The 6,435-nt window shown below is 47.1% G+C and overlaps 1 protein-coding gene and 1 non-coding gene across 2 annotated transcripts in view; one reads left to right on the top strand and one right to left on the bottom strand.

Annotated features, from left to right (window-relative positions):
* LASP1 (LIM and SH3 protein 1) overlaps nt 1–6,435 on the top strand; it is a 94,296-nt gene that overhangs the window by 27,142 nt on the left and 60,719 nt on the right. The gene's annotated exons all lie outside the window — the stretch shown is intronic.
* TRNAC-GCA (transfer RNA cysteine (anticodon GCA)) lies at nt 875–946 on the bottom strand. The gene has a single exon. It is a non-coding gene; the product is annotated as a tRNA-Cys (tRNA).

Genomic DNA, 6,435 nt, shown 5'->3' on the forward strand with positions numbered 1-6,435 from the left:
GTCTCAAAAAAAAAAACAAAAAAATTTAAAAAAGAAAAGAAAGTAAACTGAGGAGGTGAAAGTGGCAGAGTCGTCTTTGTGGTGAGGACGCTGGAGTGAAGATTTAGGGAGGAGTGTGGGGTCTTCCAGGAAGCTCGTATACCTGATCAGAACCCAGGAGGTGGAGCTTGCAGTGAGCCTAGATCGCACCACTGCACTCCAGCCTGGGCGACAGAGCAAGACTCTGTCTCTAAATAAATAAATAAATAAATAAATAAATAAATAAATAAATAATAATGATTCTTTCCTCTGCACAGAAAGGGTCTCATTAATATTACCAAGAAAATAATCATTCTGGCTGAGTGCGGTGGTTCACGCCTGTAATCCTAGCACTTCGGGAGGGCGAGACGGGTGGATCACCAGAGGTCAGGGGTTCGAGATCAGCCTGACCAACATGGAGAAACCCTGTTTCTACTAAAAATACAAAAATTAGCCGAATGAGTTGCTGCATGCCTGTAATCCCAGCTACTCGGGAGGCTGAGGCAGGAGGATGCTTGAATCTGGGAGGCAGGCGCATTCCAACCTGGGCGACAGAGCCCGACTATCTCAAAAAAAAAAAAAAAAAAACCTTTCTTCCCCACAGAATGGGCCTTAATGGCACCCAGGGTTCCCCATATCACAGTTCAACTACCAGGGATTCAGAGAACACTCCAAAGTTCCAGATATCACATTCTCATATGTTATCTGTTTGTATGTTGATATATGTTACAGAACGTGAAGTCTACAAAGGAGATAAGGGGGTAATGGGCAGTTTATTATTTTCCCATTTTCCACCACACAATGCTCAAATAGTTTTATCTTTCTTGCCCGCTGCTGTCTTAAAATGGTAGCTGTGAGGGGGCACCCGGATTTGAACCGGGGACCTCTTGATCTGCAGTCAAATGCTCTACCCCTGAGCTATACCCCCTCTATCAGAGATAGGAAGATTACACCTTAAATGTAGAGTTTACTGACCAGACATTGCCTCCAGTGATTCACAATAGTTTGGTGTCTATGATAAAGCGATCTGGACCCAAGTAAAGTGGTGGGAGAGAAAAGAGAAGTCTAAGTCCTCTCTGATTCTGGCTTGAGGGTCTTGTACGGATGTGCAACGGGATCCCTCTTTTCCATCATTACAGACTTTTTTTTTTTTTTTTTTCACTACAGCCTTTTTTACCTCTGGCATCTGGGAATTCTTTTATTTTAATATTTATTTTAATTTTTTTTGAGACGGAGTCTCACTCTGTCGCCCAGTCGGGAGTGCAGTGGCGTGATCTCGGCTCACTGCAACCTCTACATCCCAAGTTCAAGCGATTCTCCTGCCTCAGCCAGTAGCTGTGATTACAGGCGTGCGCCACCACGCCAGTCTAATATTTGTATTTTTAGTAGAGATGGGGGTTTCACCATGTTGGTCAGGCTGGTCTCAAACTCCTGACCTCGGGATCCGCCCGCCTCCGCCTCCCAAAATGCTGGGAGTACGGGCGTGAGCCACCACACCCGGCCAAGGTTGTGCATTTTTTGAGAGTAGGGATCACGTTGCATTCTTTTTTTGCATTCCCCAAAGTAGTCGACACAGTGCCTGGTTCATGATAAGCCCTGGTCGTAATCACCAAACTACAACCTAATTAAACTCACCGATGGGATTCCACCAAACCTGCACCCAAGCAGCTGAATGTTGCTGAAGAAAAAAGGTGCACAAGTTTGTGCCACTCCACCAATGTAAAACATGCTTTCTCTCTGGCATTCCTTCACTATTGCCCAAATATGTTTGCTTTCTCATGCTCCAAAATGACTATTTCACACACTCTCTCCTATCTTAAACTTTCCACACCTTCTTTCTCCTCTTGCTGTCAGATGAAGAGCTTGCCTCTTCCTTTTTTTTTTTTTTTTTTTGAGAGGGTGTCTAGCTCTGTTGCCCAGGCTGGAGTGTAGTGGCGCGATCTGGGCTGACTGCAAGCTCCGCCTCCCGGGTTCACGTCATTCTTCTGCCTCAGCCTCCTGGGTAGTTGGGACTGCAGGCGCCCGCCACGTCGCCCGGCTAATTTTTTGTATTTTTAGTAGAGACGGGGTTTCACCGTGTTAGCCAGGTTGATCTCGATTTCTTGGTCTCGTGATCCGCCTTCCTCGGCCTCCAAAAGTGCTGGGATTACAGGATTGAGCCACAGTGCCCGGCGCCTCTTCCTTTTTGGAGAAAACAGAATCAGTCAGATGTAGTGGTGTGCTGGTGAATGGCTAGCAACCGACTTTGGGGGTGACCTGATGTGTGTAGCGTTTGCCGGGGTGGCTGTTGCAAATACACCCACTTGACCATTTCCAGCTACCTAAAGAAAGTCAACTGGCTTAAATAATTCTGGGCTGGGCACGGTGGCTCACGCCTGTAATCCCAGCACTATAGCGAGGCCGAGACGGGCCGATCACGAGGTCAGGAGTTCAAGACTAGCCTGGCCAACATAGTGAAACCCCAGTCTCTACTAAAAAAAAAAAAAAAAAAAAAAAAATAAAGGGGGGGGGGGACAGGCGCCTGTAGTCCCAGCCACTTGGGAGGTTGAGGCAGGTGAATCGCTTGAACCCAGGAGGTGGAGGTTGCAGTGAGCTGAGATTGTGCCACTGCATTCCAGCCTGACGGAGAGACTCCATCTCAAAAAAAAAAAAAAAAAAAAAAAAAAAAAATTCTGGAAAATTTACCATTGTTTCTTGCAAGCCAGTGTGAACTGAATCCAGCACATGTCTGAGATTAACTACATCCTTCATCAATTATCATCTATACACTGAGAACTCCCAGAATTATATTTCTAGCCCTGGCCTCTTCCCTGAACTCCAGAATTAGCTGTATTCCCAAACGCATACTCTTTTTTTCTTTTTTTGAGACGGAGTCTCGCTCTGTCGCCCAGACTGGAGTGCAGTGGCGCTATCTCCGCTCACTGCAAGCTCTGTCCCCCGGATTCATGCCATTCTCCTGCCTCAGCCTCCCGAGTAGCTGGGACTACAGGCGCCCGCCATCACGCCAGGCTAATTTTTTGTATTTGTAGTAGAGACGGGGTTTCACTGTTTTAGCCAGGATGGTCTCGATCTCCTGACCTCGTGATCTGCCTGCCTTGGCCTCCCAAAGTGCTGGCATTACAGGTGTCAGCCACTGCGCCCGGCCTCCAAATGCATACTCTTAAATATTAATTAGTCACCTTAAATGAAACATGTTCACCTCAATACTGGGACATGATGCCTGTGACGACAGGGGGCTGTACTTTGTTACTTTCTTTTAAGAGTTTTAAAAATAAACTCTTTTTTTCCCTAAACTTGCCCCTTTCTCAGTGGGATTTTTCTCTTTTCTTTTCTTTTTTTTCCAAGACGAAGTTTTGCTCCTGTTGCCCAGGCTGGAGTGCAGTGGTGCGATCTTGGCTCACTGCAACCTCTGCCTCCTGGGTTCAAGCAATTCTCCTGTCTCAGCCTCCAGAATAGCTAGGATTACAGGCACCCGCAAACACAACCGGCTAATTTTTTGTATTTTTAGTAGAGACGTGGTTTCACCATGTTGGCCAAACTGGTCTGGAACTCCTGACCTCAGGTGATCCACCCACCTCGGCCTCCCAAAGTGCTGGGATTACAGGCGTGAGCCATCACGCCAGGCCCTTTCTTTCTTTACTTTGTAGAGATGGGGTTTTGCCACGTTGCCCAGGCTGGTCTCAAAGCTGGGCTGCAGCCTCGGTTTCTCAAAGTGCTGGGATTACAGGCCTGAATCAGCCAGGTAGGAAAAAAAAAAAAAATCAGGCTGGGCTTCCCTGCCATGTGTCATCATCTCGATGCTTGCCTTCTTTTTTATTTATTTATTATTTATTTATTTAAATTTTTTGAGACGGAGTCTTGCTCTGTCACCCAGGATGGAGTGCAGTGGCGCAATCTCGGCTCACGGCAAGCTCCACCTCCCGGGTTCATGCCATTCTCCTGCCTCAGCCTCTCGAGTAGCTGGGACTACAGGTGCCCACTACCACACCCGGCTAATTTTCTTTTTTTGTATTTTCAGTAGAGATGGGGTTTCACTGTGTTAGCCAGGATGGTCTCGATCTACTGACCTCGTGATCCGCCTGTGCTTGGGATCCCAAAGTGTTGGGATTACAGGCATGAGCCACTGTGCCCGGCCTTTTTTTTTTTTTTTTTTTTTCAAGATGGAGTCTCATTCTTTCACCCAGGCTGGAGTGCAGGAGTACCATCTTGGCTCACTGCAACCTCTGACCCCTGGGTTCAAGCGATTCTCCTGCTTCAGCCTCCCAGGTAGCTGGGATTACAGTCGTCCACCACCACACCCAGCTAATTTTTGTATTTTTCGTAGAGATGGAGTTTCACCACGTTGGCCAGTCTGGTCTCAAACTCCTGACCTCAGATGATCTGCCCGCCTTGGCCTCCCAAAGTGGTGGAATTACAGGCATGAGCCATTGTGCCCGGTCGCCTGCATTCTTCTCCAGCTCAGCTGTTTCTACTTGTTCCTACTCGTAGTAGACAAAATAATGACCCTCCAAACCTGTCTGCATATCAGTCTCCTTGTGAATCTATTTGTGACTATGTTACCTCTCATGATAAAAAGAACTTTGCAGATATGATTAAATTAAATATATTGAGATGTGAGAAGATTATCCTGGATTATCCAGGTGAGCTCAGTGTAATGCCACAGGTCTTTATAAGAGGGAGGCAGGAGGAGGGAGGCAGGAGGATAAGAGTCACAGAGAGAGGAGATGGTAACATGGAAGCATGGAAGCTGAGGCTAGAGGGAGGCAGGATGATATGCTGCCAGCTTTGACAATTGGGGAAGAGGCAATGAGGCAGCAATGTAGCGGCCTCTATGGGCTGGGAAAGTCAAGGAAATGGATTCTCCCCTGAAGCCTACAGAAGGAATGTAGCCGTACTAACATTTTAATTTTAGCCCTGTGAACTTTTTTTTTTTTAGATGAAGTCTTGCTCTGTCACCCAACTGGAGTGCAGTGGCACCATCTCGGCTCACTGCAACCTCTTGAACCCTGGGTTCAAGCAATTCTTCTGCCTCAGCCTCCCAAGTAGCTGGGAATACAGGCGTGAGCCACCACGCCTGGCTAATTTTTGTATTTTTGGTAGAGAAGGGATGTCACCATATTGGCCAGGCTGGTCTTGAACTCTTGACCTCGTGATCTGCCTGCCTCAGCCTCCCAAAGTGGTGGGATTACAGGAGTGAGCCACCTCGCCAGGCCAGCCCAGTGAAATTGATTTTGGGATTCTGACCTCCAGAACTGTGAAGATAATACATTTCTGTTATTTTATGCAAATAGACTGTAAATTGTTCCATCAGTAATATAAAACTAATACAACACTATAGTCTAAGCCATCACCACCATCTCTGACCTATATTATTACAATAGATTCCCAACTGGCTTCTCTCTCTTGTTTTCTTGAGACAGAGTCTTGCTCTGTCACCCAGACTCACTGAAGCCTTGACCTCTTGGGCACAAGCAATCCTCCTGCCTCAGCCTCCCAAGTGGCTGGGACTACAGGTACATACCACCACACCTGGCTAATTTTTAAATTTTTTTGTAGAGATGGGAGTCTCACTGTGTTGCCCAGACTGGTTTCAAATTCCTGGGCTCAAGTGATCCTCTTGCCCTGGCCTCCAAAAGTGCTGGGATTACGGGCATGAGCCACCATGTCTGGCGGACCCTCTTAGATTTTCAACTATACAATACAGTATTGTTAATTAAAGGCACAATGTTGTACAGCCGATTTCTAGAGTTTTTTCATCTTGCAGAATTGACGTTTTAGACCTATTGATCAGCAACTCCCTGCAGCCCCTGGCAACCATCGTTCTACTCTCCACTTCTGTGAGTTTGACTATATTAGATAACTCATATAAGTGGAATCATGCAGTATTTGGTCTTCTGTGACTGGCCTGTTTCACTTAGCATAATATCCTCAAGGTTCATCTACACTGTTGCATATTGCAGGATTTCTTTTTTTTTTTTTTTTTTTTTTTTTTTTTTTGCAACGGAGTTTCGCTCTTGTTGAGAGTGAAACTTGTTGCCCAGGCTGGAGTGCAATGGCCTGACCTCGGCTCACCGCAGTCTCCACCTCCCGCATTCAAGTAATTCTCCTGCCTCAGCCTCCTAAATAGCTAGGATTACAGGCAGGCGCCACCACGCTCGGGTAATTTTTGTATTTTTAGTAAAGACTGGGTTTCAGGCCGGGCGCGGTGGCTCAAGCCTGTAATCCCAGCACTTTGGGAGGCCGAGACGGGCGGATCACGAGGTCAGGAGATCGAGACCATCCTGGCTAATACGGTGAAACCCCGTCTCTACTAAAAAATACAAAAAACTAGCCGGGCGACGAGGCGGGCGCCTGTAGTCCCAGCTACTCGGGAGGCTGAGACAGGAGAATGGCGTGAACCCGGGAGGCGGAGCTTGC

This window comes from Rhinopithecus bieti, unplaced genomic scaffold, assembly GCF_001698545.2.
Source record: "Rhinopithecus bieti isolate Rb0 unplaced genomic scaffold, ASM169854v2 scaffold_10685, whole genome shotgun sequence".
In the NCBI taxonomy this organism is placed as follows: domain Eukaryota; kingdom Metazoa; phylum Chordata; class Mammalia; order Primates; family Cercopithecidae; genus Rhinopithecus; species Rhinopithecus bieti.